This window comes from Apteryx mantelli, chromosome 4 (assembly GCF_036417845.1).
Source record: "Apteryx mantelli isolate bAptMan1 chromosome 4, bAptMan1.hap1, whole genome shotgun sequence".
Taxonomy (NCBI): domain Eukaryota; kingdom Metazoa; phylum Chordata; class Aves; order Apterygiformes; family Apterygidae; genus Apteryx; species Apteryx mantelli.
The window spans coordinates 63,556,636-63,584,527 of record NC_089981.1 but is presented as its reverse complement, the minus strand read 5'-3'; the positions used below and the strand labels follow the sequence as shown (position 1 = coordinate 63,584,527).

At 38.8% G+C, this 27,892-nt stretch overlaps 1 protein-coding gene across 4 annotated transcripts in view; it reads right to left on the bottom strand.

Moving 5' to 3' along the window:
- The window catches only part of LIN52 (lin-52 DREAM MuvB core complex component), a 71,383-nt gene that overhangs the window by 31,394 nt on the left and 12,097 nt on the right, over positions 1 to 27,892 (bottom strand). Inside the window, exon 6 of one of the 4 annotated variants that reach the window (XR_010884191.1) lies at positions 14,841 to 14,942. The exons of the other annotated variants lie outside the window; for them this stretch is intronic. The gene's annotated coding sequence lies outside the window, so the exon portion shown is untranslated. The remainder of the gene's footprint in view (positions 1 to 14,840; positions 14,943 to 27,892) is intronic. 4 annotated transcript variants of the gene reach the window in all.

Genomic DNA, 27,892 nt, shown 5'->3' with positions numbered 1-27,892 from the left:
GGTTTCCTTTAAAGCACCAGTCATGCACTGCAAAATTACTGCTGTGTCTTAGCAGTACAGAGACAACAAAACAAGAGGGTTTAACCATGAAGACTGACCAATTGAAATTACCGGTTCAGGGCAAAGAGCACGAATTGCAGAGAGACAACAGAACACTACTCTGATTTAACCCTTCTATCAACAAGGCTATCTTGTATCAGAAATTATTTCTTTTGTCCTGCTACCCAATGTTAAGATAAGAAGACATAACCATTCTTTTTCCTAGTTGGCAGGACATACAAAGAGGTACAGGGGAATCTGCCTGTGAGTAATTCTTGTTTGGGTGGACTTGTGAAAGCCAATAGCAAAGCCAGATCTTTTGGCTGAGCTCATTTGGAAGGGAAATAAAATCAGCCACAGGAGATGAAGGCAAAAGGCAATCTGAAAACAGCAAAATATGTTAAGATTGACATTACTAAACAGCCACCGAAAGAGAGAGAGAAAAAAAAAAGAGGCTTACATCAGCAAAGACCTATAGAATATTGCAAGTCAGCCAACATAATCTGAACTTTGATCATTAGAAGGAGAGATCTGTATGGATCACTTTTTATCTCCAACTTGTTTTTATCTCCCCAGTCCATGCATATTTATAAATAGAAAGACCAGACCCCAAAAATTCTACCACCATGTGGGATGCCCGCTGGCACCAGCTCATCCTGAAACTTTCCTTCATAGGAAGAGCTCTAATTATTCTGCTAACTCCATACTTCCTTAACATAACTGCCAAATGAAATACTACCTGATGACTGTGGCCTTGGAAAAATCTAATATATGTAAAAATTATATAGCTATTATACATAACTAATATGTATTCATTATAATTATATATAATAACATATAATTATATAGAATACATACACGTATGGTGTGTGCATGTGTGACTCATGCACTGAGCCCAAATTCACAAATAGCTGGAACTGCCATCTCTGGAGAACAGCGGTCAGCAAATGCAGTGCCAACCCCCTTTACTGAGGACTGAATTGACACGTGCAGATATTCAAACCTGTGCTTCAAAAACTGTTACATTTATTTACACTGAATACCAGTCCAAACATCTTGCACTCCTGAAACACATTTTTCAGGTAAGACAACATAAAATCAGCAGAAACCTACAGATGGAATAAGTCTGCATTACCATGGCATCTTTTGATAATCAATATCAAAGCACTTGCAAAGTTTATCAAGCTTCACAAAATTCTTGAGACATACAGTGATTTAATTTGCATTTAGAGATGGGGGTCACAGCCTCAGTGAGAAGTGAGGTACAGATGTATACTAAAGGAGTCAGCAACAGTGCTGGAATTCAGGCTCTGAAAGATGCGCTCTGTCAAGTCTTGCTGCAGCATTTTAAAATATTAACACCACTCTGTCCAAAACCTTACTGTCCTTCCCTTGGTGACTGAAACAGCAGAATCTACCCTTCAGCTGTAGTTCACAGTCTGGCATGACTTGTGTTGAAATGCTGAAGCAGGTGGGCTTGCACAAAACCAGGCTGCAAACCAGAGCAGGTGAGGCACAAGCACGTGCACAATCTCTAACAGAGGAGTGGCAAATAGCTGATGCTGGTAAACTTTTAAATCACTGAAACTGTTTATTCAGTGAGTATCAGCTAGAGCCCTAGGAATTGAGGAGTCAAATACCTAATCCTGTCTTGAATCATGAAATCCCAAGTATGACCTCTTTCCATCTCGTTTCTCTCCATCCACAGCAGTGATTTTTTATTGTGTACCTGATAAGAGATCTCAGAGATCATTCAGAATTATCCACAATGGCAATGCTAGATCTGCTGCAGAGTGAGATTTCCTCAAAAATGTTATTGTTGTTATCAGCAAACACTGAAATTATATCTTCCCTAAAAAAATTAGATTCCCTCTCTGCAGAAGAATTTAGCTTGTTCTCCTCATCGGATTTCCCTGCCTTGCAGGGCAGCACCATTCTGTTTGCACTCGGTTGCAAACAATGATGTTCACAGAGCTCCAAAAGTAATAAAAACAAAAACAAAAAACCCTACAGTGTTCATTCATATACAGATGGGCAAAGCCAGTCAATGAAAACACTCGAAGCAAGGGACAAAGACATCCTAGCCAATGTCCAGGGGGCTACTAAACTTACGTTCCAGGTCACAGATATTAGGATATATAGATATTTTGTATTGAGCGACCCCTATGTTAAATGAAACTCCTACAGTACCTCCCTTTCCTAGGGGCTGACCACAGCCAGCATCCTGTGAGGCCAAAGGCCCGATCCCTTTGACCCCCAGAGCAGGGAAAGAGTTACATCTCCTCTCCACGAAGCCAATAAAACCCTCTCTTGATTATAATTTAGATAAGAGCCACTGGATTGAATAATAATGTATGAAACTCCCCTGGCTGTTTCACCTTGAGACGTCCATCACTGGGTTAAACATGATGCTAATTGCATTTGGATTGATTAATTTCTCTCACTCCTGTCTATTCGAATAATGCTTAACAAAATAATCACAGCACCCAGAGCCAAATCTTCTCTGTCAAAGGAATGAAGCCATCAGAACCAGCAGAGATGAAAGAAATGAAGATGACCCGTAATTACTGCTACGGTGATATCATTACCATATTATAGAAAATGAGTGTATGTGGGGGGAGTGGGGGCTGTGATTCTTATTTATTTTTTAATGGAACCTTACATCCCAAGAATACAGATCTGCCACAGTGGAGCACACAGAAATACAGAACTTAAAAAAAAAACAAAAAAACCTTGTGCATTAAATTGCAAAATACAGTGAACACTGAGGCTCTAGATACATCAAGTGTCTTGCACCGTGAGCTGGTGTTTATTCACTTCACTATTTTTTCATTGCAATAACACTTTGTATATGACTAGCATAGAGATTTAAGATTCCAACCTTCCCAAAGAAATCCTCAGGCATCTGCAGCAGAACTAACCCATAATCCTTATGCTAAAAGCCATTCTCCTTTAGTATCATTGCAAGTTGTCTACCTTGAAGGTTGGCATTCAGATTTTTAAACTACAAAACCTAATCTGACGTTCAAAGAAAAGCTAGCAGGCAAGAAATTTTTATTCTTAAATGCTGATTCCTACCTGAGAGCAGTTATAAATTCCATGACCAGCAACAGTAGATCACTTAACTATTCATCATGCTGATTCTGTAAAGGTATCAAATGCATCAAATGGAAGAATTTAAACTAGGATTCAAAAAAGAAAAAAAAATCATCCTAAGGAAGCCCTTCTGCTCCCTTTATTCTCCAAAATACACTCCCAAAGCCCCTCTCATTTGAGAAACAAATAGCTTGGCAATTGTATAAGATCTTCAGACACCTGTGCACTGCAATTCTAATTGTGGTTTATACAGTTCACTTCTCTCAGTGCTGCTTATGTCTGCCCCCTAGTCTCAGACTGAAGACAAAAAAAATATGCAACTAGCAGCTTAAAATATTTATTCTGGAATAAAGCCAAGGTCAAATACACAAAAAAAAATCCACATGCCAAAAATGTCAAGACCTGAGACCAGGTGCTGACTCATAAAGCTAATTAAACACAGAAAAATGATTTTCAAATATTTTTTAAGGCTAAAGAAACAAATTTAAGTTATGCTTCTAATATTAAATGCAGTATTAAAGCCAATTTTAGATGGAAGTTGAGGATATTTTAAAGTATATCTGAAAGGAATTATACTAGTGTAAATTACCACTAGAACAGGTATAGCCTGGGAAAGTTTGACCGCTTAGTCCCACAGATGTTGGAAGCAAATGTTGGGATAGAAATGGGGCATGTTTTAACATGAGGCACTCTGAAGTTTTTTCTCTACCTACTTGCAACAAAAGGAAAGTAATCTCTTCAGGCCCTCCCAACCTCTGCAGAGTGTCAAGAACTGCTGCTGATTTATGCCTTCTCACCACAGTATCTCAAAGAGGAATCTTCTTTACCTTTGCAACATGCAGAAATGAGATCAAAACTGTTTGCCCAACAAGTCTTAAGTGTAACACACATGAATGAACTAGCTGGAGAGGTCTGTGCTGAATATATGGATGCAGCTGGACATGAAATGTTTGTGGAGGTGAACGTGTCAGAAGACACGCAGGTAGAAGCTCTCTCTAAATTCCCATGAAACAGTGCACCATATTGTCGAGTGTCCTTTGCCTATGCAGGGAAGCAGGTATTCACTGGTTGGGAGCAAAGCAGGTGAACCTTGAAAGTAATAATTTTTTCAGGTCTTATCAGTGGCTGGGCAGGCGGGCCAGGGAAAAATCTGAGCCCAGGAGCCAATAGGAACAAAGGGATTAAGAGTTATTAGGAGTAGAGAGAATTACATATTTACAGTACAGTTACTGAAAAATAATCGTGTAATGATTATGTAAGTCCCTATACTCCTATTGGCTAATAATGTTGGGATACAAACTATGGTTATGCAAGTCAGGACAAACAAATCCGATCAGAACACAACAAGGGAGGTTTAAAGGGAGGTTTGCAGCTCTGTGTCAAGAACTATATGGCTTCCTTGCCCTCCAAAAGGAAGGAACAAGTCCCTTTCAATAGGCTATCTAATGGCTTGAGTTGTGAAGCAGAACTGATTTTTTTAATTTAACTTCCATCCATAAGCTTTATGAGAAGAGACAGCTCGATAAAGGAAGTTCATACTAAAATATTCTGTATTTATTTGTCCAGAGATTTGTCTTTACTCTAAAAAACAGACTAATTTTTTTTAATATTTTCTAATCCTCAAGGTTCCTCACTGAAATAGTTTTCAATGTAGATCAGTGTAACCCTAGACACAATAATGAATTATCAAAACTGAAGACCTCCATGAAAAGACGACCCACACTTTTTATGACTGAACAGTATTATCTGATCTACACACAAAGGAAACGAAGATTCCTTTTTTCCATTATAGTAAAGCAATGATATAACACAATCATATTATATAGAGGACTTCTGTAATTTGCAATACTCCACGTAAAAATTCTGTATGGATAAATACAAGCAAATTATTCAAATTTCAGTGTTCCAGAGCCAAAAACTCAAACTTAGTTAAATCAGAATTATGGAACAGCAGTAATACACGGTTTGAGGGCTCTGGCTGCATGCTAGCAGAAGAGAACCTTCACAGTCGTTATCACCACTCAAAAGATTCTTCTTTCCTCCATATGAATCACTGATGAATTTCATATGTGAATCACTGACGAATTTCTTTAATGACTGCCCTTATCCTCACCTTCTTCCTCCCCTGTCTATTCACTGCTTGACTGAGACCAGCTTCTTTTCAGTCATTCCAATGCCAAGTATCACGCCTGCTGCTCACCATGATCCTCTTCTCTTGTCAACAATACCCTCAGCTGAGGAATATTTGGAGGTCCAGAACAGGGTTCAGGGAATTCAAAACTACCTATACCAACTCCAGGCTTGTGGCAAGACATCTGAGGAAATACACTAATTCAGCAATGTTACGGCTTTCACAGCATCCAAACACTAAGTCAAGTCCAAGTGAATAGTGAAAAAAAGATGTACATTTGGAAGAGTCAAAAACAGGGAAAAATCTGACCTACTTGATAACAGAATGCGATACCACTCAGGGCTATTTGGATATTAAAATATAAACACGCGGGCTCTGCTACAATTATTACTATTTAGCTCTAAATGGGCTCAGATGCAACTGGGGTAAGGCCAGATTTCCATGCAAATGTAAAAGATGCACCCAAAAATAAAACCTAGAGCATACTAATTAACTGCCTCTCCTAAAAAAACCCTCTTTTTATGCTACAGAATCAAGAGCAGCCCTGTTACCTTTGGTACTCTTTTACTTCCAAAAATCTCTTCATCTGTTTATTTACAACACATACATGCCATTGGTCTCCACTGGTCTAACACCAAATCTACCATTACTTTCTCCTCTAATGAGAGTTGAATACCAGTACCATAGTTATTTTTTGAGCAGACCAGTCGTTTTCATCCATTACTGAAAACGAAGAACTGAGGGACCACAGCACAGCAAAGGGCAGACCACCTAGAAGATGGCTCAGAAAAATAAAGCAGAAGAAAAGTGGTGATAGCCATGAAGAGACTCCATAGCTTTCCTGACCAGAAAGATTGCTCTGAGAGGTTTGAGGGGTATTGAGGGGTATTGAAGAAGCTTCAAAAGCCAGAAGAACCCAGAAGACTCCAGAGATGTAGTGATGATGAGGCGAAGAGACATATGTGGAGATGGTAAAGGGAGAGGGGAGTAGAAGAGGTATAAATAAATAAAAGAGGAGGACATAAAGAAAACACTGAAGAAAGTTTAATCTATGAAAAGAGAATGAATCAAATGAAAGAGGTATGCAACACAATATCATATGAGGAAAATTATACAGAATCAAAGAATGATTCAGGTTTGAAAGACCTTGGGAGGTCTCCTGTCAACCTCCTGCTCAAAACAGACCAGGCTGCTCAGGGCTTTAGCCACTCTTAAAATACCTCCAAGGATGGAGACTGTGCATTCTCTCTTAGCAATCCTTCTAATATTTGACTGTTCCCATGGTGAAAACATATGTCCTTGTATCCAGCCATTCTTGTTTCAATTTATGCCCATTGTCTCTTGTCCTCCTGTCATGCAGCCTGGTGAAGAGTCTGACCGTCTTCTCATTAACCTCCTCACAGGTACTAGCAGGCTGCTATCAGGTCCCCACAAAGTCACCTCTTCTCCAGGCTGAACAAGTTCAGTTCCCTCATCTAACCTCACAGGGCAATTGCTTCAGCCCCCTGGCCATCTTTGTGGCCCTCCACTGAACTCATTCCAGTTTATCAATGTCTTTCTCATACTGGGACAGGTAGGACACCACTGGATGCAGTATTCCAGATACAGTCTAACAAGTGCTGAGTAGAGGGGGACAATTGCTTCCCTCAATCTACTGGCTATGCTCCTGTCAATACAGCCCAGGATGTATATGCAATCCTGCATTCTTTTCCCAAACATTACCTGCTTGCTATAACCCCGCTCAACTTTGTTTCCTAGCCTCTAACCCCTCCACCCAGAAACTGCTTTGCTTACTGTTCCAGCCAGGAAACCTGGGCACCATAGTCAAGAGACAGTATATTATATGCCCTGAGAGGGGGGAGGTGCTGTTTCTGCCTCCAAGTTTTACATATATACATTAGTAAACAGAAATTGTAATATTTTTTTTTAATTTAATATGATCTCTATTTTCAAGTAAGCCAGGTACTAGGCATGAAAATATTGAGGCAACACAGAAAACTATCTGTTGAAAACCAAATGACAGCTTGGCCTGTTACCCAGAAACATCCATCACCCAGCCTTTTTCTGCTGGGATTTGTGTTGAATGACGTCTACTACAAGTAACAATTAGTTTTTAGCATAGGAGTCCACTGTCGTCGTCATCTCCCCAGGAGAGAGAAGCAGGCTGAGTGATTTTTAGATTATATGCTCTGATAAGACACAGGCTCCTGACTCCCTATGTGCTTGTGCCACACAAGCCACCTGCTCGATAGAGCTGCCGCTGGGGACCTCCTCAAAAAGGTTTAATAATAATGTTCTCCCTAGAGATGTTACTCAAAGCATGATCTGAATTTACATCCTTTATCACATATTAAAATCTTGTATATAAAATCCTACCAACAGACAGGATCTAAGACCAGTCCCAAGAAAACAGTAATACTGTATATTGGAGAAATGTTTTCTATTAAACAATAATCAGTCACATCTGTACACATGAAAATTATAAATGAACATAGGAATTGATAGAGCAGAGCAGAGATCCACCCAGTTAGGTATCCTGTCTGACTGTACCCAATATGCGAAGTATCACAGAAAAATGCAAGGAACCCCATTATGAAGACATATGGAATAATCTGCCCCGAAAGATTCCTGCTCTTCCTAAGTGCTTGATTTATATCCTGAGGCGGTTGACATTTCATACTTTATTTTATATTTTATTCTGGTATAGCTAGAAATGTTCTCATCATCCTTATAATTGTCTGATTCTTTTTCAATAGCTCCTAAGTACTTGGTCAAACAAAACAAAACAAAACAATAAACAGTGTGGCAGGAAGTTCCACATCAAATTATTCATTGTATAAAAAGCATTCTTTTCCACTAGTTTTAATCTGATTGCCTTCCATTAATTTTTTTCTGAATAAACCCTCTCTTATTCTTTTCATGGTTGAGAGTCAATAGGAATTTTCAATTTCAGTTGTAGAGATGTAAAATAACAACAGTGTCACCTTTTAAAACCAAAGAGGTCAATTTTTTTCACATTCTCATACAGAAATCTCTTGATTTATAAGAACTGTCTAGAAGCGAATGGTGTATTTTAGACTGTTTGGAAATTATTCCTACCAAAAGACTGCCTTAAGTGACCACATAATATCTGAAGTTACAAGACAGAAAATGAGACTTCCTTCCTGGGAAAAGACTATGAAACCTTGTTCAGAAATACGGGTTGTAAAGCACAACTATTAAAGTCAAGCAGAAGAGGAGGTGGGAAACGGCACAAGTTTGTTGAGTGTTAGAGCTTCACTCAAGCCTGAAGACATTTAAGTAAAGAGCAATCCCCACAGCTTCGTGATGCCAGGGACTGTGGCTCTACACAGGTGTTCTGGACCACCCCAGGAGCTCAGGATGCTTGAGGGGTACATGCAAAATAGGAATAAACATGGCCAGAGCCTTCGCCAACTGCACACAAACTCTGATTACTTCATTTAACTAATTCTCTGTAAAGTCCACACAGATTTGTCACGAGAATTCTGCTGACAGAAAATTTTTACTTTAGAAGCACCAAAATCCTATAAAAATCAGTATGTAGAGCATCAGAAAAACTTAGCATAACTATTGCTATCAGTCCAACTATAAAGAGCTATTAAGTGAAGGTGGCCCAAGTACAGATACTTGTGTCACCACCTTTTATCTTAACTCATACCAACTATTTGGTTTTCAAACCCACCAAAATGACAAGCCTTTGTTAAGGAAGAAAACTACACTAGTGTAGTTTAACTAATACTTTGATTACAAATGCATATGAAGACCATACTTAATTTGTTAACTTTCTCAAACTTAACTAACAGCGAATTACAATTATTTTACAAATTCTTCAAAAAAAGATTTTGCTATTTATATGCAAGACATAAAACATTTAAAGACATTATGTCCTGCCAAGCACATTCAATTTATATAGAAAGTTAAGGTCCTGAGTACAAATTTTACTCCACTCTCTCCCATCCAATATTTTATAACAGAAGAAACGGCCAGGCTGTGACTAATTGCTGCCACATTTGAACTTTAAGTAATTCCTGTTCTGTTTAAGATAATACTGTTCATAACTATTATTTTGGTGTCAGAAAGTATTACCTCAAATACAACAGAGTTGTGTTACTTAAAGTTTTATTTGATGGATGCAATTGGTTGGTTAAACTGGCAGTATGTTCCAGCAGACAGCATACCAGCCCACAAATGGAAACCTGGTTTCTATTCCTGACACAATCACTCACCTACTATGGGACTTCTCCATCCCTCAGGCTCCCCCATCAGTGAAAAGGTAAATATACCTTTCTTTGTCAAGTTCCAAGATTGAGGGAACATGAATGTTATGAAATAAGGAAATCCTATTTTACTTTCATGAACTGTGTTTCAGATCCAAGACCGATCCATCCCAACTAAATTCAGGTTCCTGACCGAGGTGCCTAAGTTGAGAACCTCATATAAATCTTCAGAAAGAGACACAGGCCTCCAAAACAGCAGTTCAACTAATTAAGATCTGACTTCACAAACAGCTTAGAGTAATTATATTCCTAACTAGGACATTCTGGCTAGGTGCCAAAAGGTAACAGGTGCTGAACCTGGTCCCAAATACCAGATGCATCTTTTTGCAGTATTTCCTAGAACTGCTTCTTAAGGAAACAGTGAAAAGCCTTGGATATTCTTGCAGAAAACTGCGTCTATGGTATCAAAAACCTTCACGAAATTCTTCGCAAAATTTATTCCATACAGATCTGCTGTTAGGACATGCAATGCCAAAGCAGAATAACCTGTGTGTCCAACAAAGTACCAACATAAAGAGAAGAAAACAGACAGGATGCTAGATTGACAAGTATTTTAAAATAAAATAGTTACTCTAGTTATGCTGACGCACATCTTGACTCATTATTACAATGCCTGGAAGCTGCTGATTTTTGATCAGGTACCTTCTGTTACATGGTGTACAAGTAGAGGACAAGGGATTTCTGTTCTAAAGAGCTTAGAAGAGATACCCTATAAATATAGATGGACACCAGAGGTGCACAGAGAAGTGAGACAACACTGATGAGTGTCACACACACAACACCTCATCATCTTACCAGTTATGGAGATTGTTATAAATACCGTACAAAAGAAGGAAGGAGGATGAGATAGCTCCCTGGATGTTTACAGAGCATGCTCCCCAGGTGAGAAGGGAAACCAGAGTTTCTTAGGAAACATAGCAATGGTTCATAGTAATTTGCATTCTTGACTGACTGGAAATGGCTGCTGACTTCTTGTTACTGAATGCAGTATGATAGATAAAGCAGAAAAAAGCTCTGAAAATGAAAAAAGTGGTTTAAGTTTGATATGATACAGCAGTGGCAGCCGGGGAAAAATGTATGGAGATTTTGATCACAGTCAAAATGATACGCTGATCTTTGCAGCAGCGGTCTGAATAGCTGTGAGTGGAACAAGAGTTGTTAAGATTAGAGAAAAGGATTCTGGAAAGGCATAATATGATTAGAACTTGTATAAGAGCTGTAGTTGTGTGGAAAGATAGGAAAAGTTATGTGGAAAAATGAGAGAAAATTTAACTTATAGCTTGGATGCCTGGACTTATGGGAGAGGTTCCAGTCAAAGATGATACCCAGGTCACAAGGCTAAATAAGGGACAGAATAGTAGTGGTGTTTACAGTCATCAGAAAAGAGGAATCACAGATAATTTGTTTGGAAGAGGAGGAGGAGAGAGCAAAAAGCTCTGGTTTCCACCTTAACTCAGGTCCTCAGAAACAAAGGAAACAAAGCAGCTGGTAGAAAGTATTTTTAATCCCATAGGATCTAGAAAGTTAGAGACAAATGTTCACTAGCCCCAACACAAACAGGTCTAAGTACTCTGAAATGGGTTGCTGGTAACTTACAATGAAAATATGGGATAATATATAAACTATATCAGGCAAATGAAGCCATTCTACATAGTTCTGACGTGTCCATTCATGGTAACTTCACACAGTAATTGGGTTTGTCACACATTTTTATCATTTCTTGCAGATTATCTTACTGTTCCTGAGCAGCTAAGTACTTCACCTCACTTATGCGTACAGTGATGCTTGTACAGAACAACATATTTACTAGAAATGAAGAATAAAGGTAACAAAATATATAGAAGACAGGAAACAAAGATAAAGTGCTAGAGAACTGAAGTTCTCTTTATCTATAAAGATGTTTCTACTTCTCAGCTTTGTTGCCACAGCTAGTTATCATCTGAATCAGTGCACTACATCCCACTGTCCTCCTGATTTAATCAGAAGAAGCAACAACCACCCTAAATATCACCAACATCCACGTTCTTCCCTCCTCCCAGTGACCCATATGGAAAGGGCCTACAAACTTCTAGTGCCACCTGCTTAAGACATTCCCTTCACTGGGACGGATGCTGCCATTGGCTTGAAGAAATTGTGCCCTCTCTGGGAACCAAGTGGCAGGTCTGAGCTCGTGAGTACTGTAGGACTACTCCAAAAGCATGAGGGCTTATGTTGCCTTCAGTGCCAAGCTTATTGAAAGATCACTGCTAATTTGTCCACATGACACAAATACCAAGACGACTGGCAGACAAGCAGATGGACAGACAAACAACGTAAGTCAGGAAAAAGAAGACTACTAACAGGGCTTGCCCAAGTGCTAAATGTTTAAAGAAATACTTTGAAATCCTGAAAACAGATTTTGTCATGAGGGTACAGCATGCCATCATTAAATTCCCTTCTCATTAATCCATGGATGTGTTGGTTTTTATTTTACTCACTTAGGCAGAGACACTCAAAATCCTCATTAGGAAGTGATCTGCAGCCATGCACCAAAGAACAAGTACAGCCTGAAGGATTTAAGATTCCAGTTAAGGCATTTAAGCTGCAAGAAGAGAGAGCAGCAGGTACATTTTCAATGCCATCTGCTGGATAGGATGGAAAACGCTAATGAAGATTAGTAAGCCCTGTTTTCCATTTATTGCCACCACATACCAACAATCCTCTCTTCTTCAGACTGCATCTTAACAGAGTTCAAAGTTGAAGATCATTATCTTAATAAGCATTCAATATTCCCCAGAGGCTGTCAATGCATCCAAGAAAGCAAATAAGCCAATAGTTAGGTAAATGTTTGGATGAGTAAAAATGACTGCACAATACTATTGCCTAGAATCCAGCAGGTTCTGACAGTGGAAAATATCTAAAGTTAAATTGATGAGAAGAGCCTCATGACTAGGTTGCAAAACATTTCTGCATTGAGCCCATCTCATCGTCCATCCTACAATGGATTTCTTTCTGAAGAAAGCAGTGCAGTGACAAAGTCAAAGACCAGAAGGTTTATTCCTCTTGCCTGAAAGGTATTCTTCACATCAGAAAGTCTAACAACCTGTAGCCTTCACACAGCTGAAGGGGTAGAAACAGACTTGTTTATCACAAAAAAAGGGAACAGAACACTACTCTGAAGGGACAGATAGCTTCTATTGATAAGGAAGCCCAGCACACAGAAAATACCCTAGAATTTGAGGACAAGCATTTATTAATACAGGTTGAATAAAAGGTTTGCTTATCTTGAAAATGAGGAACAACTCTGAGTTTTGTGAATTACAGCTTATGTTCTGATTGTTCAAACTGCAAAGCTTCATTAGATGTGTTGCAACTGTCTGCAGAAATCACTGACCAAATGCTACAGATAGTCATAATTTCCCACAGAGGACATTTGGGCCTTTCTTCTTGTGAAGCTGTAATCACTCTTACAAAGAAGAGTGAGACTTCTCTTTGGGAGACTCTGGTGGGATGACCTTCATCTATCACGCCTTTAAGACAGTCTGTTGAATCATCTGGATTCATTAAAAAAGAGGGATAAACTCCAGGCATGAAACAGGATGTGGCATGAGGTTGATAAAATTGGTACATGAGATAAAACAAGGGACTGTACTCCCAGGTTCTCAAATATTAAGATCATACTTGCTGACATGAAAAAATAACAATTGTTAATAAGGAGATATTCTGCTCTTCCACATTCCATATGCCAGTCTGGTGGATTAAACACCAGCAGAGTGCTGATCACTCTAAAAGCTCATATTAAGATGATCTGGGATATCTGTCTATGTACAATCTACGAATTCTGGTTAATTTAATTAAATTGCTGCATCACTAAGTGACTTAATATGTGGAAAGCCATAAGCTCACAAGGTTCCTGACACATGCCTGCTTTCAGAAGAAGCTACATAACAAGCTAGCAAAAGTGTTCCTCTTTTACTAGGGATACACAAAGGAAGATTCCTGAAACGAAAAAAAAAAAGTCTAAGTTTACATGCAGGGAGAAGAGAGCAGAAAAATCTCCAAAATAGAAACGCATGAAAAAGAATTGAAAAAGGGGACAGAGAGAGGCAGAAGAAGAGATGTGGAAGAGGAACTGTGAAATTCTTAAAACATGCTGTCTCTTATTCTACCAAATACTGCAGAAAGGTGGGAAAACAAAGGCAGGGAGCAACACATATAGGTCAGTGCTTTTTTGGTCTAGATCTATCTACTTCTTGTACTGATTAAAATGTGACTGGATTCAAAACCTTTTGTAAAGCCCTTGTATTCTGTGCTTTTGAGATAAGCTATAATGCAGACTGTCCTTGAGTTTGGGAGATAGGAGAAAGATGGGCTTCAGTGACCGAAGTATCAAGAACGGGTGTATGTGAGGGGATGAAGGCTGAAAAGAGAAACAGCCTTTGATCAACATGTTTGGTCAAAGGTAAACACAATGTAATCTACCTGTACCAAGGAAGGCTTGAAATCTGGCTTCTTCTTTTAAACTGAGTCAGGCTACAGCACATAAACAGCCAATTACTGCAGTTTAGCTGCAGGGTGGTATTTGTTCATTTTCCAATTGGTGCCAATGCCATGAAAAAGAGTCCTTGAGGCTGAGCCAGCTTAGAAAAGTTCTTCCTTGCTAGAAACATGGTTGGACAAAGGACTACAGATATCCCTTGCCTCAAGAGCCTTCTGACAAAACATAAGTGAATTCACTGCTGGGATCTGGAAGCAGATGGTAGTCTGGGGAACAGAGAAAACTTTTTTTCATGTTTCCAGCAGCTCAGAGTTAATGGGAACTAAGGCATTCCTGGTACATCACAGTCAGTCTTCTACACTACAATCTTTGGAATGCACCCACATACATCAATACTTTTCTTCCACTTAACATCAACTTTTGTTCTTCCTAAACAAAGGACAACTAAGCTGGATTCAGGTCTTTGCAGCTGAAGCTGAGGATACCACACCAAAGCTTTTCCAGGCCTGACTGGCAGAATTTGAGAGGAGGCTGGAAAGAGGGAAGTGGTGTTATCAAGGAGATGTCCTGGAAGAATACACAGAAGGCCCCATGTTTTTACTGTGACAGTCCACCATAATTCAGCAAAGTCCTTGTTTTACTCTGCACTTTCTCAAAATAGTCTAGAGTCCAGAGAAAGGTTTCTAGAAGGAAGGAGCAGCAATTTTCCCCAGGACCATCTTAGTGTAGGCTCATTTCTTGTTAGGAACTGTTAAACAGAAACAATTTTTCATTTTGTTCTGCAGGAGGATTACCTTACATGGAAAAGAGGACCCATGTCTCTAGTATGACAGGTGTTCCTCCCGCTTGCAACAGTCAGATGAGGTTCTGCCTGCAGAACCTAGGAGAATCTACTGACTTTCTGCAAAAGAGAATAAGGCATGTGAAGTTGTGAAAAAAGGCATGATTGTGTTCTGAGCCTAGCACAGTATTATAAAGTAAGACTGTCACCCATTAAAGGCCAATCCAGCTACATTGCTATAATTCTTTGCATCGCAAGAAAGAACTTTGACATTTTACAATGCATACCCCAAACTTTCGTACATTAATAAAACTCAGAAAGCTTGATCTGGAATAAATAAAAAGAAAAGCCACAGCATTAGAGAATAAGGCCCATATTTAAAAAAGCCCTACCACATTTACATTCCAGTCCCCAACATCATCTCTCTCTGCTTCCTCTAGACTATTCTCAACTACATTTTAGGACATGTGACTGAGCATGCTGGAACCAAAGGTAGTATTTCCCTGTTCAAATACTACAGTGCTGGTCTTCCACCCTATTACAAGCATAAGAGCCTAGAAAAAGAGCCTAAATCAGAAAGCTAGGTGGAGGAGAGAAGGAAAAAACAAACAAACAAACAAAACCCACTCCCCTTCTCCTAAGTCTCTGCTTCAAAGAGACCAGGTAAGCTGGTTTGAAAACAAGAGAAAGTGATATAACCAAACAAAAGCAGATCTGAAAGGTGAGCAAACCCCACAGGCCACACAGTCATTATTACTGTGTCGACAGCACACTTGTTAAAAATGTATATTTTAATTTTCTGTATTGCTAAAGGTCCCTATTTGCCCAGGGATCTAGCTAAGCTGCCATTTTCTACCACGACAGAGTCTAATCTTTATTTAATGGATTTAGCATCTATCTTCACTAGAGTGGTCTCTAAGGGAAAGGGGAGGGGAGTATGAAGGGGCATGAAGAGATGATCAGAGCCCCCCTCTCCTTCATCCATCCGGCGCTCATGTTTGTGTTCAAAATTCAATTACCTCCTTATTGATACTTCACAGAGATATTTAAGCTGCAAACATGAAGCCCTGATTTCCCAGGGGGCCATGCCCCTCTCTATTTCACTGCTCTGCTTCCCCCAGGGTGAATTCCTGAGGCGTCCATATTAATAGGTAATCAGTCACAATTCATTTATTAAACAGCTAGCAAGGTTTATCAGCCTGCCCTGATTAGCCGGAAGAAGCCACTGAATTCCTAATTTATTTATGGAAATGTAAGTGTCTTTTTGAATTCCATTCATGAAAGACAGGGGTGCTGTGGGTTTGGCACGCTCAATTCTAACAGGAGAGCGGCAGGCGACCTGGAGGCCAGGGACTCCGCAACTTCAGCCTGGGAAATGCACTACAGTGACCCTAGCGGGATCAGTGCATTCAGAGCCAGAACCTCATACTAGCATTCATAAGGCAGCTCTTCACAGAACAGGCATTACTACCTATTACAACTATAAAATTATAATCCTAATGGTTCTGGATGTGGATTGGCTGAAAAGTGTCCCTTAAATGGAGCAGGTTATGTCGTTAAGAAACACCGTAAAACTGTATCAAAAGAATGGAAAAATGAAAGTATTTTTAAAAGGTTCCAATAGAACATTCAGAACAGTGCTAAAACAACTGCCAGTTAACACCAATATATACATTTACATATAAAGTTCACCTTCTGGAAAATTTAAGGTTAATAGAAATTTTATATGATTTTTGCTGTAATTATTTCCATTGAAACTGTTCTAAAAAAAGCAACAAACACACCATCATACTTTCAAACTAAGACACAGGAGTTCGATGATGATGCTTGATTACCAGAAAGTGAAAATAGCAAATAAAATAAAAGAAGTAATTGCTATTGTTTTAGAGAGAGAAATGGAGATATCGGTAAAAAGCAGACTTTGAACCAAAAAGACTTATGCACGCTCTTAATATAAATGAATAGTCTCATGGCAGTTAGGAAACAGCTTCAGATAATGTAAAGCTTTTATACAGGTCTCTGAAGGTTCAAGGCCACCAGTAGTGAAAAATACTTTCTTTCTAATCCTTTCAACTCTGCAGCAATATCTGAAACTAGTGTTTGAATTCTACCCACCGCAGTCACTTAAACATAAAACAACTTGGACTATGGAAAATATTTATTTCCTTTTTCTTCCCCCACAAATTTACACCTAGTAACTTTCACTGTTTCCCTCTCTGCATTTAGTGATTTTTCAGAACAGCTCAACTGGGAAGTAAGAACAGGGATTGTATTTATAAATCCTGCAAACACGCAGGATATCCTGAGGCAGATGCAACAGCCAAAAGGGTGTTTTAAATTCATTTTTTCTAAACAATTTATATTTCAAAACTGACAGGGTTTAACAATCTATAATGTTATCTGGAATATAGATAGAAGCATGTTTAAACAACTTGAGAGCATTTCTGTAATACTAATTCTGAGTCACTGTTATCAGACATTTTGTTCAGTGACTTCACTACTCCAATTTAATTATTAGCTGACTAGGAAAGTATTCAAAACTAACAACTCAGAGCATAAGCAATAGAGGATGCAGATACCATCCCACAATATTGTATTACACACAGAAATTATTTCAGTTCAATCAAAAATATGTATTTTTTCAAGTAATATTGCAAATTGGCTATACTGATGTTTACCCTTTGAATTTACAAGTGCAAGCTAAATTTTTACATATAAGATTTAAATTTGCTTAAGAACTCGTCACACAAAAATTTCACTAGTATATCAAAACCTATATAAAATCACTACTTCAGCAAAACTGGCACAACTCATAGCCTGAAACAAAAAGAATCAATTCCCTTTCATCATTACAGTGGTCAGACAAAAAAAGATGTAGTACAAGCAATAAATACATCCAAACGCTGAGAGGAAGGAGTGTCTGGATTCAGCTGTGATTGGAACTTGCATGTCGTTGTTGTTTGAAGCGGGGGGTGGGCATGGGGAAACGAATCCCAAGTGAAGGATTCTTCCTGAATCCTTCACTGTCCGAGAAATTAATCAATTGCTTAATTGTTGTTAGTTTGTGTTTTATGCAGACAAGGGTAATTCAGTGCATTTTTACACTATGCAAAGTGGCTCCTAGACAGCAGGGAAAAGCAGAATTTAAAGGACAGATTTCTAAACACCTTTCCTTCATTGTATAAGGAGGATTGCAACACCAGCACAACTCGCAGACATCACACAATTTTAAAACAGGCCCAAACATCTAATCAAAGGCGTGACTCAACAGCCAGCTTCTCCAACCCTCATTGCTTGAGAACTGCAAATGCTACCAATGAAAATAAAACAACCTGCTCCTTTCCTAAATCTATCCATGCTTCACCTTTTCCCCCCTCAGCAGTAAATTCACAATACTGATTTCAAGTTAAGGCTTTTCAGAATAAAAAAAGGCAGAACTCACTGCTGAGCGGATTAAAGGGAACACTCAAGCATGTTCTTATTGTGACGCTGACTTAACACCAAATTCAGCATTATTTTCACTTTCTCAATACATAAGTTCCTGATCATACAGGAAACAGCAGCACCATCCATAATAGACATCCATACTGCCCAAACATGTTGAAGAATACAGGCTGTAGTTACTTTGCAGCTATTTCTAGTCTTCCCAGATGAGAAGAAAGCCTTAGAAACACAGCCAAGTGAAAGCAATACGGCACTGTCTTCCTGAAATTGAAGCCAATTGCTCCAAGAGATGCAAACTGTTGTCATTTATGTCAGTAAATGTTTCTTCCTTGGTTACGTTTAGATATCAGTGTTAATACTGAAATTCACACTGTTGTTAGCACAAACACCCAGCCAACAGGCTTATCTGCCCAACTGCCTTGCATTCTTATACATATGTGCAAATCCCCAAATGTTGTCGCATGGCTTCCCAAACCAGCAGCTTCCGTTATTGTAATCACTGTCAGAACAGATCTGCGTATCTGGGAAACTAAAATCACAAAACTGTAAAAGAAGAGAATGTAGTACTACAACAGAGAACACAGCATAATAATCTTAGATTGCTTGACTCATTTTCAAACTAATCAAACTAAAACTCCGTTTTAATATAACTGAATCTGATACACAATACTGAGTCTAAGCCATTGCAATCCACCAAGCTTAAGGCAGAATTTGCATTCATCTCCCTGTCTAAAACCCAAAGGAAGGGTTTTTAAATAAAGGCAAAGTATTACATAGGTATCATTTCCCTTCTATATTTCCACTTGATACAACTTGATGATGAATGTCTATTGCTCTGCTGTATATTACTGCCTGTATTTTTGTTCTGTCTTATCTAATCATCCATCTTAGACACTTACTTCTAATGCTCCCGTAACAACGTCCATGTACTTCTAAGATTACTACAGGAACAAACTGGATGGTTACAATAAAGGATGGGATAATTATTTCCTGTCTTTCCTGCACTCACAGTCAGTGCTCATAACACCATACTTGTAGTGACTTACGTAAGGAACTTTGCAAACTACATACACAGAAATTATTTCCCACACTGCATAAATATTGCAACTTATGTGACAGCAGTTTACATGCACAGCAGAGCACAGTTTAGGATAAAAATGAGAATCTCTAATTGACACTCTGGAGGAAATTAGATTGTAATTGCATATGCTGTGTTTTGCTGCTGACAATGAGGTTAGCATTTGCGAAAAGAAGTGTTACGAGATCTTTAATGACAACAGGTTATTAAGACCTTTGTCATACAACTCATCCAAAATGTAACATGTCCAAAAGCAGAGAGCCCCCTAGAGCTACCAGGGGGTAACAGTTCAGCAACCCACTGGGAGCAGAGCACCAACCTTGCTTATTGCAACATCTGGGTTTCTTGCAGATTCCCATCCAACTAATGACCAAAGCTGATTTTACCTAGTTTAGCAAAGCAGTGAGTAAAATCTAAATGAGAAAGAAGCAATCAAATTTTAATTCTAATAAAGTGTGAGCTAATGTTTGTTAAATTGCTACCGGACTTAGAAAGCTTTAAAATATAACAGGTTTTCAGAGACTCCACGCACATCCTTAAAGGCAGCCTGAAATAAAACCTGTGTTTGTAATGTACCAAATATCTGGAAGTCAGATTTTACATGACACTGTATATTGGCACAGAAGTAATTAGCACTTTGTGCAGTTTAAATAAAATGTGGATATATGCCTTGTAGCATAGAAAGCACTCCATATGGAAGCACAGTGTCAATGTAAAACAATTTCTACACAGAAAAGTAAATATATTTTGTAGAATTTTCTTGTAATAAGCTTCACTAGCTTTCACTAAAACAATGCTCAGAACAACACATAGGCAAAATCCGCTTAATCAGTAGTGGATCTCTTTCAATTATCTCTACTCTTGCGGCTGAACTACAACAAACTAATCAGTAAAAATATCTCCTCAAAATTAAATTATGAACTGAAAATCTCCACTTAAACAGTATGGGGTTTCTTATTCCATCTCCCCAATTACACTAAAAAGTCGTAAAATAAACCACAGGAAAATAACTGAACTATATTCCTTAACTTTACTGTCAAGACTTACAACTGTGAAGATGAGTAAATGCAACTTCATTCTCTCCTCATTGTGACCAATAATTTCTGTATGAATAAGCCCACCCATTTTCTCAAAACCAGAAAACCCTCAACACATAACATTTGGGGACAGGCAATAAAAATACAGCACGCCAACCACAGACCTGTGCTTCCCCACCCAAGGAGTGTAAGTTAACCACTGGAAGTTATGAGCTTAACTTTCTGCATGTTAATTTGTCAGACTTACTACAATACAAGTTTGCAGTGTACTCAGGGAACAACAATCTCTTGGACATTTTAAAGAATTCAAACAGCCTTCAAAACATGCTTTCATGGGGAAGTATAAAGTAATGTTTTATTACTAAAATAAATTTCCAAGAGCCAGCACTTCACTGGAGGGGGGAGGTGAAGAACCAACTTGCAATGAATATGACGAAAAGAGGTAGTATGTTTACTCTGCTGATGGTGGCATTAAGTACCCTTTTTTGATCTCCAGCTAGAACTCAAAGAGTCACAGCAAACCTTCCTGCACAGAGACAATTCAGAACATCTCAGCACCCAGACAAAAATCACCTTAAATTGAGAACTGGAATTTTATTAGTGAAGTGGGCAAAAGGTAGAAGTATTTAGAAAGATGTGTAGTGAATTCTCCATTACTAGCAATTCATTTTAGAGACATGATTTTTTTTTTTCCCTAAAGGACAGTTTTTACACAAGGTAATTCAGACAAGAAGTTAATTCAGAAAAGCCTCCTGGCCAGACTAAATGATCAAAATGGTTTCTTTTGACTTCCTAAACTGTGCTTGGTTCCCATGGTTCAGGCTGGGTTTCACTTTGAGGTGCCATTTCCTAGAACACCTTTCCGAATGCTCTAACAGAGCCCTGCAGAAGCGCTCTCTTTCTATTCCAGGCTTTCCAGAAGATCGCTCTTCCAGCTGAACCACTAAAGAGACCTACACTTACAGAATAACAGGTCAGCAAGAGCAACAAAACACTATTTTTGACACTCAGCTCCATAAAGTGCTGGAAATTAATCAGTATGACCTATTCTAACCTGCCCCGAATTTACCAAGATTCTTCACATTGACTTCAGGGTGAGCTAAATCAGGTCTTCTAAAGACAGGGATTGAGCAAAAATTAGACTTAATATAAAAAATTAGGTTCATTCCCTTCCCCTCCTTGCACATTTTTGTCTTATCCTCTGACCTCTAAAAGTCCAATATTCTTCATGTTTAAAAACAGAGAAAAGCCCTTATGCAGAAGCAAAGTAAGACAAAAGGGAGAGAGAACTAAATGCCCCATTTACACTATGCCCTTGACAGTCCCACCAAATTAATTCAGTTCCATTCCTAGACCCAGCTCTCATATTCCTCTTCTACTTGAATCACAGGCAAACCTGTTTCTCAGTAACTGCAGGGAAAAGATGCATCTCCCTACAAAGATTATTTTGTAGAAGAAAACTTAACAGCATGTGCCATCTGCTGTTACATCATCTATGTGGCTCCAGCTTAACAGAGATTCCTGCAGGCGCCCCTGTGGAAGATCATTTGTTTAAATGCTTTAAATATTCATTCCAGGACAGAAAGAATGCAAACATAAATGTTTTGGGATGAGACAGCACAAAAGTTGTGTCAGACAGCAGATTTGACCATAAATGCATTCTCATTTTCAAAGCCTTCTACATAGTTCCTCTTGTACATCTGTTCCATAGCCTCGCAATCAACCTATCTTGAAAAATCTATCTTGAGCCATTCTATCCTTTGAAAAAACTGCTGTACATATCTTTACTTTCTCTTCATGAGTTGTGAGCATGACTACTTATAATCTGCCATTTCAATTTTTAAAATGACTAATTTTTACAAGTCTGTGCAGTCTCTAACCTGATCTATAACTTCAGAACAAAAAAAGAGACATGAGGACTTGAGACAGATCTCTCAATATTACCTAAGCAGTAGGTATCTGGCAAATATATCTCCAGCACCCTCAAAAAATAAAACAGAGAAAATGCCTTCTGTTTCCTACTTCCTTTCTAAAGAGAATGTGGAAAAAAAGCTGGCAAGGTGTTCCTTTTCCTATCTTTTTTCCAAGCTGTCCTTCCTGGTCATTCAGCTTTGTGAATAAATTCATTCTCTCTTCACAGCTTCCTCAAGTAATAGCAATGTGAATTACATTCTTTCTCCGTCCAAACCAGCACTGAAACAGAGCAAACCTGCTATTTTCACTCTATAAACCTTAGGGAATACCAGCCTTGTGAGTAGCAAAGCAAGCCACAAGAGCGCTTAGTCCAGGACAATGATATCACATTCAGTCCAACTAATTCATAAATGAAAAGTTCTTTTATAGCCATTAAAGTTAGATTTGTTTAATGAAAACTTAAGCTGTATAGAAATGAATACAAGAAGAGAGGGACAATAATGAAATCAGCCTAAAAATTTCATAAATGGAAATAAAAGCAAAGCAAAATTTGCAGAGAGCGATAATGTCTTATATTAATAGACCAACAAATATAGCTGGAAAAAGCAGGTAAGTGTTCATGTACCCAAGTTATTATCTCTTTAATATTGTACTACATTATATTGTTGAATTTAACTAGATTCAGAAGGAGTATTACATAATCATGTAAAAATAGATATATTTGCAATAGTTAAAACTATAGGGATAGAAGCTTCATGTTTCAGGGAACACACTAACTGCTATCAGGTAGGGTTAGCAAAAAACTCCCCTACTGCTGGTTTCGTCATAACTGTGCACAACAGGGAGTAGTTCTTCATACTTCTGAATCATCCGATACAGTCCTCTTCTGGGGGGGGAGACAAGATACTGAAAGTGCACTGGTCCAAGTATGGCAATTCTGACTGATATAATGTTGTGATCTACGCTACTTCTGGCAGAAAACACTCCTTTACCCAACCGGCTTCATCTCCCAATCCCAACAGAGCACTGCACCAAGAGAAAGACTACAAGCTCTAAAAAACAAAAACAGGCTATCCTGGAAGACAGAACCTTGCACTAGGAACACAGTTCCCCATTCCAGCTATTTGCATCTCAAGTCTACCGCTGTGTTCAATAACGGGGTTCTTTCCTTTTCCTTTCTAAAGGATAAAATTAGCAGAAAATTTTCACTCTATTCTATGTAGATCTCATCAGCATTCAGGTCCTAAACTCCAAAAAACTCCTGGCCATAAATTCCAGTCTTGCTGGGATACAAAGGTATACTAGATTTTTACAAGATTTTAATTCTATCTTACATTCAGTTTTCAATGCTTAACAAAATGCAAACAGCTATCATTAATTCTGCTCTATTAACATCAGCGATCCTTTGATATTTTGAGATGAAGTTATCGTATTCTACTATAATCAAGTAAAATCTCCAAGCATCAAGGATCAGTATCACAGAGGACGGGGTTTAGACATAAAAGGTATGTTCAGGTGAAATCAGTTGTACATGCCTGTGCAGAGACAGAGAGCAGATTCGCATCAAGACTAGAGGGGAGCAAGAACATGCAGCCATCCTCATTAAAAACACACTAGGGCAGTAAACTAGATGCGTAAATTGAGCATCATAGAGTCCCCAGTTTCTATTCCCTCCCCCCATAAAATGTATATTTCTGCAGGAGATCTATGGGAACTAGTTATGAAAGTCAAGCAATTAAAAAAGCATTTCCTGAGGTATTCATGGGACTGTACCAGCCACAAGTGCCTGACAGCTCTACGCGTGTGCAAGTCTCTGGAGAGCCATCACACTTCAATTACTATCACTAACATTAGTCATTATCAGGCTGACTCCAGCCCCTGGGGAAGGCAGCTTGTGATGACAATACCCAGCCTCTCCTTGTAAAACAATTCATTAGGCAAAGCAGAACAGCTGGGGCAGCCACGTGCGGGGCTGCAGAGTGGCCGCCCCACTGGGACCTCCAGCCCCCCTTTCCCTTTCCGTGAGGGGCAGCCACCACCCCCATGACAGCTGTAAAAGCCTCTGGGGACACTTCAGGTTTAATCAGTGCTCCTTACACTCAAGAGAAGCATTTGATTGCAAACTTAAACTAATGGCACTCAGAAGGTTATGCGAATCATCAGATAAGAAGCTTTAGGGCATTTTTATCTTGTTCTAATGCTCACGAGTTAATGAGGCAATAAGAGACAGATACTATCAGAGACTTGGTCTAGCTACATTATACAGACAGGATCTGCAGAGATGCCATATTTACTGGTGATGCAGAGGTAAGATAGCAAGTCCATTATTGAATTTGCAGAGGACTTCATGCTCAGAACAACTGAAACCACTCAATAAAAAAGATTAAGTGCTAGTAGTTTTTTCACATAGCCTTGTATGCATTGTCACCTGATCCAAAGCAGAGAAAGCTGAAAGGGAGTATAGCAATATCCTACCAAGATCTGTCAGTCCCTTCGGAGGGTGCACAGCACTTCCTGTCTCAAAGCACAAATGCTGGCTGAACTAAATAGTGAGACTGATCCTTATGAATTGAGCAACTCCACTGTCTCCCAACTACCAAGTCAAATGTGTCACCAAACAGTTATATAATCTGCACAGAACTGGAAAAAAAAATAAAATAAAAAAGGTATTTCGTATTCAAAGCCTACATGTCTTGTAGTCCCCTGCGAGCCTTTGTGAAAGCACTGTAATGGATTCTTTGCTTTCTCACAAATCACATGTGAATAAATAATCACAATTTTTAAACCTTTATGCAGCTTGCAAATAGAAATATTTTTATATATAATCTCTGTAAATGGCTGAGAATAGGCTTGCTTTTCTTAGTTACTTTGCTGGGGCCCCATGCTGAAAAGCACTGGATATGAGGATCTGTTTCATTACTACATTCTCATTCATTTTCATTACTAACAAAGACATATATGATATCCTAAATCATGCCTTCCTATGGCATATAATAGGAACAAGCAGAGGAGAATAATGAAGAGCATACAGGATAGGATCCCTAATAATAAAGGCTTTATACATATATACACACACACACATATATATGTACACACATACACATATATACACACACACTTTTTCTAAAATAAAAAAACTATTTTTTCCAATGCTTTGTGAAAGGAAGTTAACAAATTCCATTTTACATTTGGGGAAATAGGGGCATCTGAAAAAACAAACATAGTGATCAAGCAAAACAGTGATATGCCAAGAACTAAACAAAGGTCTCCAAAGTCCAATCCTAGTGCCCTTTTCACTAGGATTAGCTGCTCTCCTGCAAATAGGTCCAGCTACCCATACTATGTAGGAACCACTCCTGCCAGGAGCCAAAATTTGCAGGAAACCATTTCTGACAGGGGTGATACAGGGATAATCTATTATCTGTAAGTACAGAGAAAATGTTCTATTAATACAAAAGTAGAAACAGTTTGAATTTGATAAAGGGGGAAGAAAGTGAAAGAATTTTAAATAACAGGTACAGACTAGTTGCAAAGGTTCTGAATTCCCTGCCAGAGAATCTCCCAAGATTTGTTTGGCATTTTTGTGTTTCTTAAACCATAATGGAAAAATGTACATAACCTTATGCTTGATCAAACTTTTCCCCATCCTCAATTCCTCCACTGACAGTAGTCTACAAGTTATCCTGTCAGAATGAGAGTAGGAAAAAATAGGCTTCTGACAGTATAATGTAAGAACATTTTGTTTGTAGTCATGTTTCTTTCTGTGCCAAGCATGTGGCAGGTAGAAATGCTTTAATGTGACAGCCCATTCCCTTACTTTTGTGGCTAGAAGTCGTTCAGACAGGCCCCAGTGACCCCCTGCTTGTCTGCACAGATGATGGTGGTTTCACGTGAGCCGAGACCACAAGAACCTTTGTGTATATTCAGGATCATTCTCTTCCTCTGCTTAAAGAATGACACTGAATATCCCCACATAAAAAAAACAGGTTCCTCAGCTAAGTTGCGTAGACTCATGATCACCTCTTTGGATGGAAGTACTTGGAAGTCTATTCCTCATCCCCCAAAAGCCTGAAAGTCACCACTGCGATATGAGACTCCTCAGGTTTCTTGTTCCTAATCAGGTTGCTCACATGGATGCACACCATGGAGTTGCATCTGAGATCTCCTGTTCAAAGCTCATGGGCTAAACCAATTGTCTGGTGATGTGGTCCTGTGAGATAGGTTAATTCAAAGCTTGCATTCCCAAAATTCTGGAAAGACTCTTAGACCACAGAATCATAGGATAATTCAGGTTAGAAGGCTCAAGAGGTCTCCTACTCAAAGCAGGGTCAATTATGGGGTTACACCAGGTTGCTCAGCATTTTATCCAGTCAGGTCTTGAAAACCACCAAGAACGGAAACTGCACAACCACCCTGGGCAACCCGTTCCACTGCTTGACCGGCCAACGCTGATACTCCAGATGTTCTCAGAAAGCACAAATTACTGCCTTGGAAGCATACCAAAAATTCTGCAAATATTAATGGTGACAGGTCAGATGAATGATTTCAGTCTTCAGAACAGTATGTTTGCTCAGCTGCTCTCCAGACTCATCAGATCTCTTTCTCCCCACTAACACTGAAAAGGGTCCTTTTTCTTAACTACAGGAAGTATCTGGATCAGCCTTCAGGGGACCCTTTTTTTTTTTTTTTTTTTTTAAGCAAAATCAGATGCACAAGCTAGGATTGGGAATGTAGGTAAGGAGAGGAACAGGATGAGAGAAAAGGGAAGAAAAATGATCTGCCAGCTACTGGGCCACTTAGCACATGGCCTGAACACACAACTTCAAATATTCAGTCAGTAGAATTAAAAGGACATTATTTAACATTTGAAAAGCTCCCCTTTGTATTTCCAGCATTAGGCTTCATAATTAACAACCATGCAATGACATTTCTAACACTCCTATGTAGGAGTGTAAAAACATTTAAAAGCTATCTACACAACTGCAAAGTTTACATTTTTAATGATAATTTACCTCTGTAAAAGATGGCCATCAGACTAGGGAAAATTTCAATGAGTTTCAATGAATTGGGGCTCACATTAGATGTCTGACATAACGAGACTACGTCTTTTCACAATCGCTTTGAGTATTTAAAAACATTTCAAAGAGGAAACAACTACCTTTTTGTTGTAACAAAAAATTAGTAAGTCATAGACATAAAAATCCAACACAAACTATATCTAACAAAGAGATTCTACATATACAAGTGACAACAACAGGCATCAAACAGAAAATAACAATGAAGTGAAATGGCTGAAGTTTGTACTTGACACATTTAGGAGAGTTTTAGAGATGTTCCCCTTTTCCTCAAACTTCAACAACATACACCTCCTTTTGCACTAGCAGAGCCAACAATGGCTGGAGATTAGGATACTGTATTAGTACTCTCCATCAAAATCTACAATAGCACTTTCCCCTCAAAATAAGGGAGGGGGAAGAAGGCTACGATGCAGACATTTCTTGAAGCTTTGAGAAATATTCATTCCACTTCACAAACAGAGAACAAGAACACCGTAAAGATCCATGCAGTGTTTTTTTTCATATTTTTAAGAAGACGAC